Below are 12,727 nucleotides of genomic sequence, written 5' to 3' on the forward strand. Positions count from 1 at the left end.
ACTTGGAATGTCCAAGTGCATGGATCGCTTTCCGGATTTTCAAAAGTTCATTAAAAATATTCTTCAAGAGATATGCAAATATATTCAACGGATTCTTGTTCAGGGCATGCTTGACTATGACTGTGTACAATTTCAAGACATTCCAAGATACTTTTGGGGTCTTTTTTGACGAAAAAGTTAAGTCACTGCCTAAGTGCATGGATCGCTTTCCTGATTTTCAGAAATTCTTTAAAAATATTCCTTAAACCATATGCAAATATTTTCAACGGATTCTTGTTCAGGGCGTCGTTGACTATGACTGAGTACAATTTCAAGACATTCCAACATACTTGGAATGTCCAAGTGCATGGATCGCTTTCCTGATTTTCAAAAGTTCATTAAAAATATTCTTCAAGAGATATGCAAATATATTCAACGGATTCTTGTTCAGGGCATGCTTGACTATGATTGTGTACAATTTCAAGACATTCCAAGATACTTTTGGGGTCTTTTTTGAATAAAAAGTTAAGTCACTGCCGAAGTGCACAGACTTTCCTCATTTTCAAAAATTCATTAAAAATATTCCTTAAGAGATATGCAAATATTTTCAATTGATTCTTGTTCAGGGCGTCGTTGACTATGACTGAGTACAATTTCAAGACATTCCAACATACTTGGAATGTCCAAGTGCATGGATCGCTTTTCGGATTTTCAAAATTTCATTAAAAATATTCTTCAAGAGATATGCAAATATATTCAACGGATTCTTGTTCAGGGCATGCTTGACTATGACTGTGTACAATTTCAAGACATTCCAAGATACTTTTGGGGTCTTTTTAGACAAAAAAGTTAAGTCACTGCCTAAGTGCATGGATCGCTTTCCTCATTTTCAGAAATTCATTAAAAATATTCCTTAAGCGATATGCAAATATTTTCAACGGATTCTTGTTCAGGGCGTCGTTGACTATGACTGAGTACAATTTCAAGACATTCCAACATACTTGGAATGTCCAAGTGCATGGATCGCTTTCCTGATTTTCAAAAGTTCATTAAAAATATTCTTCAAGAGATATGCAAATATATTCAACGGATTCTTGTTCAGGGCATGCTTGACTATGACTGTGTACAATTTCAAGACATTCCAAGATACCTTTGGGGTCTTTTTTGAATAAAAAGTTAAGTCACTGCCTAAGTGCACAGACTTTCATCATTTTCAAAAATTCATTAAAAATATTCCTTAAGAGATATGCAAATATTTTCAATGGATTTTTGTTCAGGGCGTCGTTGACTATGACTGAGTACAATTTCAAGACATTCCAACATACTTGGAATGTCCAAGTGCATGGATCGCTTTCCGGATTTTCAAAAATTCATTAAAAATATTCTTCAAGAGATATGCAAATATATTCAACGGATTCTTGTTCAGGGCATTCTTGACTATGACTGTGTACAATTTCAAGACATTCCAAGATACTTTTGGGGTCTTTTTTGACGAAAAAGTTAAGTCACTGCCTATGTGCATGGATCGCTTTCCTGATTTTCAGAAATTCTTTAAAAATATTCCTTAAACGATATGCAAATATTTTCAACGGATTCTTGTTCAGGGCGTCGTTGACTATGACTGAGTACAATTTCAAGACATTCCAACATACTTGGAATGTCCAAGTGCATGGATCGCTTTCCTGATTTTCAAAAGTTCATTAAAAATATTCTTCAAGAGATATGCAAATATATTCAACGGATTCTTGTTCAGGGCATGCTTGACTATGACTGTGTACAATTTCAAGACATTCCAAGATACTTTTGGGGTCTTTTTTGAATAAAAAGTTAAGCCACTGCCTAAGTGCACAGACTTTCCTCATTTTCAAAAATTCATTAAAAATATTCCTTAAGAGATATGCAAATATTTTCAATTGATTCTTGTTCAGGGCGTCGTTGACTATGACTGAGTACAATTTCAAGACATTCCAACATACTTGGAATGTCCAAGTGCATGGATCGCTTTTCGGATTTTCAAAAATTCATTAAAAATATTCTTCAAGAGATATGCAAATATATTCAACGGATTCTTGTTCAGGGCATGCTTGACTATGACTGTGTACAATTTCAAGACATTCCAAGATACTTTTGGGGTCTTTTTTGACGAAAAAGTTAAGTCACTGCCTAAGTGCATGGATCGCTTTCCTGATTTTCAGAAATTCTTTAAAAATATTCCTTAAACGATATGCAAATATTTTCAACGGATTCTTGTTCAGGGCGTCGTTGACTATGACTGAGTACAATTTCAAGACATTCCAACATACTTGGAATGTCCAAGTGCATGGATCGCTTTCCTGATTTTCAAAAGTTCATTAAAAATATTCTTCAAGAGATATGCAAATATATTCAACGGATTCTTGTTCAGGGCATGCTTGACTATGACTGTGTACAATTTCAAGACATTCCAAGATACTTTTGGGGTCTTTTTTGAATAAAAAGTTAAGTCACTGCCTAAGTGCATGGATCGCTTTCCTGATTTTCAGAAATTCATTAAAAATATTCCTTAAACGATATGCAAATATTTTCAACGGATTCTTGTTCAGGGCGTCCTTGACTATGACTGAGTACAATTTCAAGACATTCCAACATACTTGGAATGTCCAAGTGCATGGATCGCTTTCCTGATTTTCAAAAGTTCATTAAAAATATTCTTCAAGAGATATGCAAATATATTCAACGGATTCTTGTTCAGGGCATGCTTGACTATGACTGTGTACAATTTCAAGATATTCCAAGATACCTTTGGGGTCTTTTTTGAATAAAAAGTTAAGTCACTGCCTAAGTGCACAGACTTTCATCATTTTCAAAAATTCATTAAAAATATTCCTTAAGAGATATGCAAATATTTTCAATGGATTCTTGTTCAGGGCGTCGTTGACTATGACCGAGTACAATTTCAAGACATTCCAACATACTTGGAATGTCCAAGTGCATGGATCGCTTTCCGGATTTTCAAAAATTCATTAAAAATATTCTTCAAGAGATATGCAAATATATTCAACGGATTCTTGTTCAGGGCATTCTTGACTATGACTGTGTACAATTTCAAGACATTCCAAGATACTTTTGGGGTCTTTTTTGACGAAAAAGTTAAGTCACTGCCTAAGTGCATGGATCGCTTTCCTGATTTTCAGAAATTCTTTAAAAATATTCCTTAAACGATATGCAAATATTTTCAACGGATTCTTGTTCAGGGCGTCGTTGACTATGACTGAGTACAATTTCAAGACATTCCAACATACTTGGAATGTCCAAGTGCATGGATCGCTTTCCTGATTTTCAAAAGTTCATTAAAAATATTCTTCAAGAGATATGCAAATATATTCAACGGATTCTTGTTCAGGGCATGCTTGACTATGACTGTGTACAATTTCAAGACATTCCAAGATACTTTTGGGGTCTTTTTTGAATAAAAAGTTAAGTCACTGCCTAAGTGCACAGACTTTCCTCATTTTCAAAAATTCATTTAAAATATTCCTTAAGAGATATGCAAATATTTTCAATTGATTCTTGTTCAGGGCGTCGTTGACTATGACTGAGTACAATTTCAAGACATTCCAACATACTTGGAATGTCCAAGTGCATGGATCGCTTTTCGGATTTTCAAAATTTCATTAAAAATATTCTTCAAGAGATATGCAAATATATTCAACGGATTCTTGTTCAGGGCATGCTTGACTATGACTGTGTACAATTTCAAGACATTCCAAGATACTTTTGGGGTCTTTTTTGACAAAAAAGTTAAGTCACTGCCTAAGTGCATGGATCGCTTTCCTCATTTTCAGAAATTCATTAAAAATATTCCTTAAGCGATATGCAAATATTTTCAACGGATTCTTGTTCAGGGCGTCGTTGACTATGACTGAGTACAATTTCAAGACATTCCAACATACTTGGAATGTCCAAGTGCATGGATCGCTTTCCTGATTTTCAAAAGTTCATTAAAAATATTCTTCAAGAGATATGCAAATATATTCAACGGATTCTTGTTCAGGGCATGCTTGACTATGACTGTGTACAATTTCAAGACATTCCAAGATACCTTTGGGGTCTTTTTTGAATAAAAAGTTAAGTCACTGCCTAAGTGCACAGACTTTCATCATTTTCAAAAATTCATTAAAAATATTCCTTAAGAGATATGCAAATATTTTCAATGGATTTTTGTTCAGGGCGTCGTTGACTATGACCGAGTACAATTTCAAGACATTCCAACATACTTGGAATGTCCAAGTGCATGGATCGCTTTCCGGATTTTCAAAAATTCATTAAAAATATTCTTCAAGAGATATGCAAATATATTCAACGGATTCTTGTTCAGGGCATTCTTGACTATGACTGTGTACAATTTCAAGACATTCCAAGATACTTTTGGGGTCTTTTTTGACGAAAAAGTTAAGTCACTGCCTAAGTGCATGGATCGCTTTCCTGATTTTCAGAAATTCTTTAAAAATATTCCTTAAACGATATGCAAATATTTTCAACGGATTCTTGTTCAGGGCGTCGTTGACTATGACTGAGTACAATTTCAAGACATTCCAACATACTTGGAATGTCCAAGTGCATGGATCGCTTTCCTGATTTTCAAAAGTTCATTAAAAATATTCTTCAAGAGATATGCAAATATATTCAACGGATTCTTGTTCAGGGCATGCTTGACTATGACTGTGTACAATTTCAAGACATTCCAAGATACTTTTGGGGTCTTTTTTGAATAAAAAGTTAAGTCACTGCCTAAGTGCACAGACTTTCCTCATTTTCAAAAATTCATTAAAAATATTCCTTAAGAGATATGCAAATATTTTCAATTGATTCTTGTTCAGGGCGTCGTTGACTATGACTGAGTACAATTTCAAGACATTCCAACATACTTGGAATGTCCAAGTGCATGGATCGCTTTCCTGATTTTCAAAAGTTCATTAAAAATATTCTTCAAGAGATATGCAAATATATTCAACGGATTCTTGTTCAGGGCATGCTTGACTATGACTGTGTACAATTTCAAGACATTCCAAGATACTTTTGGGGTCTTTTTTGACAAAAAAGTTAAGTCACTGCCTAAGTGCATGGATCGCTTTTCTGATTTTCAAAAATTCATTAAAAATATTCCTTAAGCGATATGCAAATATTTTCAACGGATTCTTGTTCAGGGCGTCGTTGACTATGACTGAGTACAATTTCAAAACATTCCAACATACTTGGAATGTCCAAGTGCATGGATCGCTTTCCTGATTTTCAAAAATTCATTAAAAATATTCTTCAAGAGATATGCAAATATATTCAACGGATTCTTGTTCAGGGCATGCTTGACTATGACTGTGTACAATTTCAAGACATTCCAAGATACTTTTGGGGTCTTTTTTGACGAAAAAGTTAAGTCACTGCCTAAGTGCATGGATCGCTTTCCTGATTTTCAGAAATTCTTTAAAAATATTCCTTAAACGATATGCAAATATTTTCAACGGATTCTTGTTCAGGGCGTCGTTGACTATGACTGAGTACAATTTCAAGACATTCCAACATACTTGGAATGTCCAAGTGCATGGATCGCTTTCCTGATTTTCAAAAGTTCATTAAAAATATTCTTCAAGAGATATGCAAATATATTTAACGGATTCTTGTTCAGGGCATGCTTGACTATGACTGTGTACAATTTCAAGACATTCCAAGATACTTTTGGGGTCTTTTTTGAATGAAAAGTTAAGTCACTGCCTAAGTGCACAGACTTTCCTCATTTTCAAAAATTCATTAAAAATATTCCTTAAGAGATATGCAAATATTTTCAATTGATTCTTGTTCAGGGCGTCGTTGACTATGACTGAGTACAATTTCAAGACATTCCAACAAACTTGGAATGTCCAAGTGCATGGATCGCTTTTCGGATTTTCAAAAATTCATTAAAAATATTCTTCAAGAGATATGCAAATATATTCAACGGATTCTTGTTCAGGGCATGCTTGACTATGACTGTGTACAATTTCAAGACATTCCAATTTACTTTTGGGTTTTTTTTTGAAAAAAAAGTCAAGTCACTAAGTGCATCAGGGCAAATGGATCGTTTCCTTCGTCTCACCTGATATCCTGCTGTGTGATCCACGGTGTCCAAACGTTTGTTTCCAGCGACTGGACGACATGGATGAACTCCTGCAGCTTTAATTCTTTAAAAACAACCCAAAAACATCAAAAGTTAAGTCACTGCCTAAGTGCATGGATCGCTTTCCTGATTTTCAAAAATTCATTAAAAATATTCCTCAAGAGATATGCAAATATATTCAACGGATTCTTGTTCAGGGCATGCTTGACTATGACTGTGTACAATTTCAAGACATTCCAAGATACTTTTGGGGTCTTTTTTGACGAAAAAGTTAAGTCACTGCCTAAGTGCATGGATCGCTTTCCTGATTTTCAAAAATTCATTAAAAATATTCCTTAAGAGATATGCAAATATTTTCAATTGATTCTTGTTCAGGGCGTCGTTGACTATGACTGAGTACAATTTCAAGACATTCCAACATACTTGGAATGTCCAAGTGCATGGATCGCTTTCCGGATTTTCAAAAATTCATTAAAAATATTCTTCAAGAGATATGCAAATATATTCAACGGATTCTTATTCAGGGCATGCTTGACTATGACTGTGTACAATTTCAAGACATTCCAATTTACTTTTGGGGTTTTTTTTGAAAAAAAAGTCAAGTCACTAAGTGCATCAGGGCAAATGGATCGTTTCCTTCGTCTCACCTGATATCCTGCTGTGTGATCCACGGTGTCCAAACGTTTGTTTCCAGCGACTGGGCTACATGGATGAACTCCTGCAGCTTTAATGCTTTAAAAACAAACCAAAAACATCAAAAGTTAAGTCACTGCCTAAGTGCATGGATCGCTTTCCTAATTTTCAAAAATTCATTAAAAATATTCCTTAAGAGATATGCAAATATTTTCAATTGATTCTTGTTCAGGGCGTCGTTGACTATGACTGAGTACAATTTCAAGACATTCCAACATACTTGGAATGTCCAAGTGCATGGATCGCTTTTCGGATTTTCAAAAATTCATTAAAAATATTCTTCAAGAGATATGCAAATATATTCAACGGATTCTTGTTCAGGGCATGCTTGACTATGACTGTGTACAATTTCAAGACATTCCAAGATACTTTTGGGGTCTTTTTTGACGAAAAAGTTAAGTCACTGCCTAAGTGCATGGATCGCTTTCCTGATTTTCAAAAATTCATTAAAAATATTCCTTAAGCGATATGCAAATATTTTCAACGGATTCTTGTTCAGGGCGTCGTTGACTATGACTGAGTACAATTTCAAGACATTCCAACATACTTGGAATGTCCAAGTGCATGGATCGCTTTCCTGATTTTCAAAAGTTCATTAAAAATATTCTTCAAGAGATATGCAAATATATTCAACGGATTCTTGTTCAGGGCATGCTTGACTATGACTGTGTACAATTTCAAGACATTCCAAGATACTTTTGGGGTCTTTTTTGAATAAAAAGTTAAGTCACTGCCTAAGTGCACAGACTTTCATCATTTTCAAAAATTCATTAAAAATATTCCTTAAGAGATATGCAAATATTTTCAATTGATTCTTGTTCAGGGCGTCGTTGACTATGACTGAGTACAATTTCAAGACATTCCAACATACTTGGAATGTCCAAGTGCATGGATCGCTTTTCGGATTTTCAAAAATTCATTAAAAATATTCTTCAAGAGATATGCAAATATATTCAACGGATTCTTGTTCAGGGCATGCTTGACTATGACTGTGTACAATTTCAAGACATTCCAAGAAACTTTTGGGGTCTTTTTTGACAAAAAAGTTAAGTCACTGCCTAAGTGCATGGATCGCTTTCCTGATTTTCAAAAATTCATTAAAAATATTCCTTAAGCGATATGCAAATATTTTCAACGGATTCTTGTTCAGGGCGTCGTTGACTATGACTGAGTACAATTTCAAGACATTCCAACATACTTGGAATGTCCAAGTGCATGGATCGCTTTCCTGATTTTCAAAAGTTCATTAAAAATATTCTTCAAGAGATATGCAAATATATTCAACGGATTCTTGTTCAGGGCATGCTTCACTATGACTGTGTACAATTTCAAGACATTCCAAGATACTTTTGGGGTCTTTTTTGACAAAAAAGTTAAGTCACTGCCTAAGTGCATGGATCGCTTTCCTGATTTTCAAAAATTCATTAAAAATATTCCTTAAGCGATATGCAAATATATTCAATGGATTCTTGTTCAGGGCATGCTTGACTATGACTGTGTACAATTGCAAGACATTCCAAGATACTTTTGGGGTCTTTTTTGACAAAAAAGTTAAGTCACTGCCTAAGTGCATGGATCGCTTTCCTGATTTTCAAAAATTCATTAAAAATATTCCTTAAGCGATATGCATATATTTTCAACGGATTCTTGTTCAGGGCGTCGTTGACTATGACTGAGTACAATTTCAAGACATTCCAACATACTTGGAATGTCCAAGTGCATGGATCGCTTTCCTGATTTTCAAAAGTTCATTAAAAATATTCTTCAAGAGATATGCAAATATATTCAACGGATTCTTGTTCAGGGCATGCTTGACTATGACTGTGTACAATTTCAAGACATTCCAAGATACCTTTGGGGTCTTTTTTCACAAAAAAGTTAAGTCACTGCCTAAGTGCATGGATTGCTTTCCTGATTTTCAAAAATTCATTAAAAATATTCCTTAAGAGATATGCGAATATTTTCAATTGATTCTTGTTCAGGGCGTCGTTGACTATGACTGAGTACAATTTCAAGACATTCCAACATACTTGGAATGTCCAAGTGCATGGATCGCTTTCCGGATTTTCAAAAATTCATTAAAAATATTCTTCAAGAGATATGCAAATATATTCAACGGATTCTTGTTCAGGGCATGCTTGACTATGACTGTGTACAATTTCAAGACATTCCAAGATACTTTTGGGGTCTTTTTTGACGAAAAAGTTAAGTCACTGCCTAAGTGCATGGATCGCTTTCCTGATTTTCAAAAATTCATTAAAAATATTCCTTAAGCGATATGCAAATATATTCAATGGATTCTTGTTCAGGGCATGCTTGACTATGACTGTGTACAATTTCAAGACATTCCAAGATACTTTTGGGGTCTTTTTTGACAAAAAAGTTAAGTCACTTACCTAAGTGCATGGATCGCTTTCCTGATTTTCAAAAATTCATTAAAAATATTCTTTAAGAGATATGCGAATATTTTCAATTGATTCTTGTTCAGGGCGTCGTTGACTATGACTGAGTACAATTTCAAGACATTCCAACATACTTGGAATGTCCAAGTGCATGGATCGCTTTTCGGATTTTCAAAAATTCATTAAAAATATTCTTCAAGAGATATGCAAATATATTCAACGGATTCTTGTTCAGGGCATGCTTGACTATGACTGTGTACAATTTCAAGACATTCCAAGATACTTTTGGGGTCTTTTTTGACGAAAAAGTTAAGTCACTGCCTAAGTGCATGGATCGCTTTCCTGATTTTCAAAAATTCATTAAAAATATTCCTTAAGCGATATGCAAATATTTTCAACGGATTCTTGTTCAGGGCGTCGTTGACTATGACTGAGTACAATTTCAAGACATTTCAACATACTTGGAATGTCCAAGTGCATGGATCGCTTTCCTGATTTTCAAAAGTTCATTAAAAATATTCTTCAAGAGATATGCAAATATATTCAACGGATTCTTGTTCAGGGCATGCTTGACTATGACTGTGTACAATTTCAAGACATTCCAAGATACTTTTGGGGTCTTTTTTGAATAAAAAGTTAAGTCACTGCCTAAGTGCACAGACTTTCATCATTTTCAAAAATTCATTAAAAATATTCCTTAAGAGATATGCAAATATTTTCAATGGATTCTTGTTCAGGGCGTCGTTGACTATGACCGAGTACAATTTCAAGACTTTCCAACATACTTGGAATGTCCAAGTGCATGGATCGCTTTCCGGATTTTCAAAAATTCATTAAAAATATTCTTCAAGAGATATGCAAATATATTCAACGGATTCTTGTTCAGGGCATGCTTGACTATGACTGTGTACAATTTCAAGACATTCCAAGATACTTTTGGGGTCTTTTTTGACGAAAAAGTTAAGTCACTGCCTAAGTGCATGGATCGCTTTCCTGAATTTCAGAAATTCTTTAAAAATATTCCTTAAACGATATGCAAATATTTTCAACGGATTCTTGTTCAGGGCGTCGTTGACTATGACTGAGTACAATTTCAAGACATTCCAACATACTTGGAATGTCCAAGTGCATGGATCGCTTTTCGGATTTTCAAAAATTCATTAAAAATATTCTTCAAGAGATATGCAAATATATTCAACGGATTCTTGTTCAGGGCATGCTTGACTATGACTGTGTACAATTTCAAGACATTCCAAGATACTTTTGGGGTCTTTTTTGACAAAAAAGTTAAGTCACTGCCTAAGTGCATGGATCGCTTTCCTGATTTTCAAAAATTCATTAAAAATATTCCTTAAGCGATATGCAAATATTTTCAACGGATTCTTGTTCAGGGCGTCGTTGACTATGACTGAGTACAATTTCAAGACATTCCAACATACTTGGAATGTCCAAGTGCATGGATCGCTTTCCTGATTTTCAAAAGTTCATTAAAAATATTCTTCAAGAGATATGCAAATATATTCAACGGATTCTTGTTCAGGGCATGCCTGACTATGACTGTGTACAATTTCAAGACATTCCAAGATACTTTTGGGGTCTTTTTTGAATAAAAAGTTAAGTCACTGCCTAAGTGCACAGACTTTCCTCATTTTCAAAAATTCATTAAAAATATTCCTTAAGAGATATGCAAATATTTTCAATGGATTCTTGTTCAGGGCGTCGTTGACTATGACTGAGTACAATTTAAAGACATTCCAACATACTTGGAATGTCCAAGTGCATCGATTGCTTTTCGGATTTTCAAAAATTCATTAAAAATATTCTTCAAGAGATATGCAAATATATTCAACGGATTCTTGTTCAGGGCATGCTTGACTATGACTGTGTACAATTTCAAGACATTCCAAGATACTTTTGGGGTCTTTTTTGACAAAAAAGTTAAGTCACTGCCTAAGTGCATGGATCGCTTTCCTGATTTTCAAAAATTCATTAAAAATATTCCTTAAGCGATATGCAAATATTTTCAACGGATTCTTGTTCAGGGCGTCGTTGACTATGACTGAGTACAATTTCAAGACATTCCAACATACTTGGAATGTCCAAGTGCATGGATCGCTTTCCTGATTTTCAAAAGTTCATTAAAAATATTCTTCAAGAGATATGCAAATATATTCAACGGATTCTTGTTCAGGGCATGCTTGACTATGACTGTGTACAATTTCAAGACATTCCAAGATACTTTTGGGGTCTTTTTTGAATAAAAAGTTAAGTCACTGCCTAAGTGCACAGACTTTCCTCATTTTCAAAAATTCATTAAAAATATTCCTTAAGAGATATGCAAATATTTTCAATTGATTCTTGTTCAGGGCGTCGTTGACTATGACTGAGTACAATTTCAAGACATTCCAACATACTTGGAATGTCCAAGTGCATGGATCGCTTTTCGGATTTTCATAAATTCATTAAAAATATTCTTCAAGAGATATGCAAATATATTCAACGGATTCTTGTTCAGGGCATGCTTGACTATGACTGTGTACAATTTCAAGACATTCCAATTTACTTTTGGGGTTTTTTTTAAAAAAAAAGTCAAGTCACTAAGTGCATCAGGGCAAATGGATCGTTTCCTTCGTCTCACCTGATATCCTGCTGTGTGATCCACGGTGTCCAAACGTTTGTTTCCAGCGACTGGACGACATGGATGAACTCCTGCAGCTTTAATTCTTTAAAAACAACCCAAAAACATCAAAAGTTAAGTCACTGCCTAAGTGCATGGATCGCTTTCCTGATTTTCAAAAATTCATTAAAAATATTCCTCAAGAGATATGCAAATATATTCAACGGATTCTTGTTCAGGGCGTCGTTGACTATGACTGAGTACAATTTCAAGACATTCCAACATACTTGGAATGTCCAAGTGCATGGATCGCTTTTCGGATTTTCAAAAATTCATTAAAAATATTCTTTAAGAGATATGCAAATATATTCAACGGATTCTTGTTCAGGGCATGCTTGACTATGACTGTGTACAATTTCAAGACATTCCAAGATACTTTTGGGGTCTTTTTTGAATAAAAAGTTAAGTCACTGCCTAAGTGCATGGATCGCTTTCCTGATTTTCAAAAATTCATTAAAAATATTCCTTAAGCGATATGCAAATATTTTCAACGGATTCTTGTTCAGGGCGTCGTTGACTATGACTGAGTACAATTTCAAAACATTCCAACATACTTGGAATGTCCAAGTGCATGGATCGCTTTTCGGATTTTCAAAAATTCATTAAAAATATTCTTCAAGAGATATGCAAATATATTCAACGGATTCTTGTTCAGGGCATGCTTGACTATGACTGTGTACAATTTCAAGACATTCCAAGATACTTTTGGGGTCTTTTTTGACAAAAAAGTTAAGTCACTGCCTAAGTGCATGGATCGCTTTCCTGATTTTCAAAAATTCATTAAAAATATTCCTTAAGCGATATGCAAATATTTTCAACGGATTCTTGTTCAGGGCGTCGTTGACT

Source organism: Microchirus variegatus, assembly GCF_963457635.1.
Source record: "Microchirus variegatus genome assembly, chromosome: 17".
NCBI classification, from domain to species: domain Eukaryota; kingdom Metazoa; phylum Chordata; class Actinopteri; order Pleuronectiformes; family Soleidae; genus Microchirus; species Microchirus variegatus.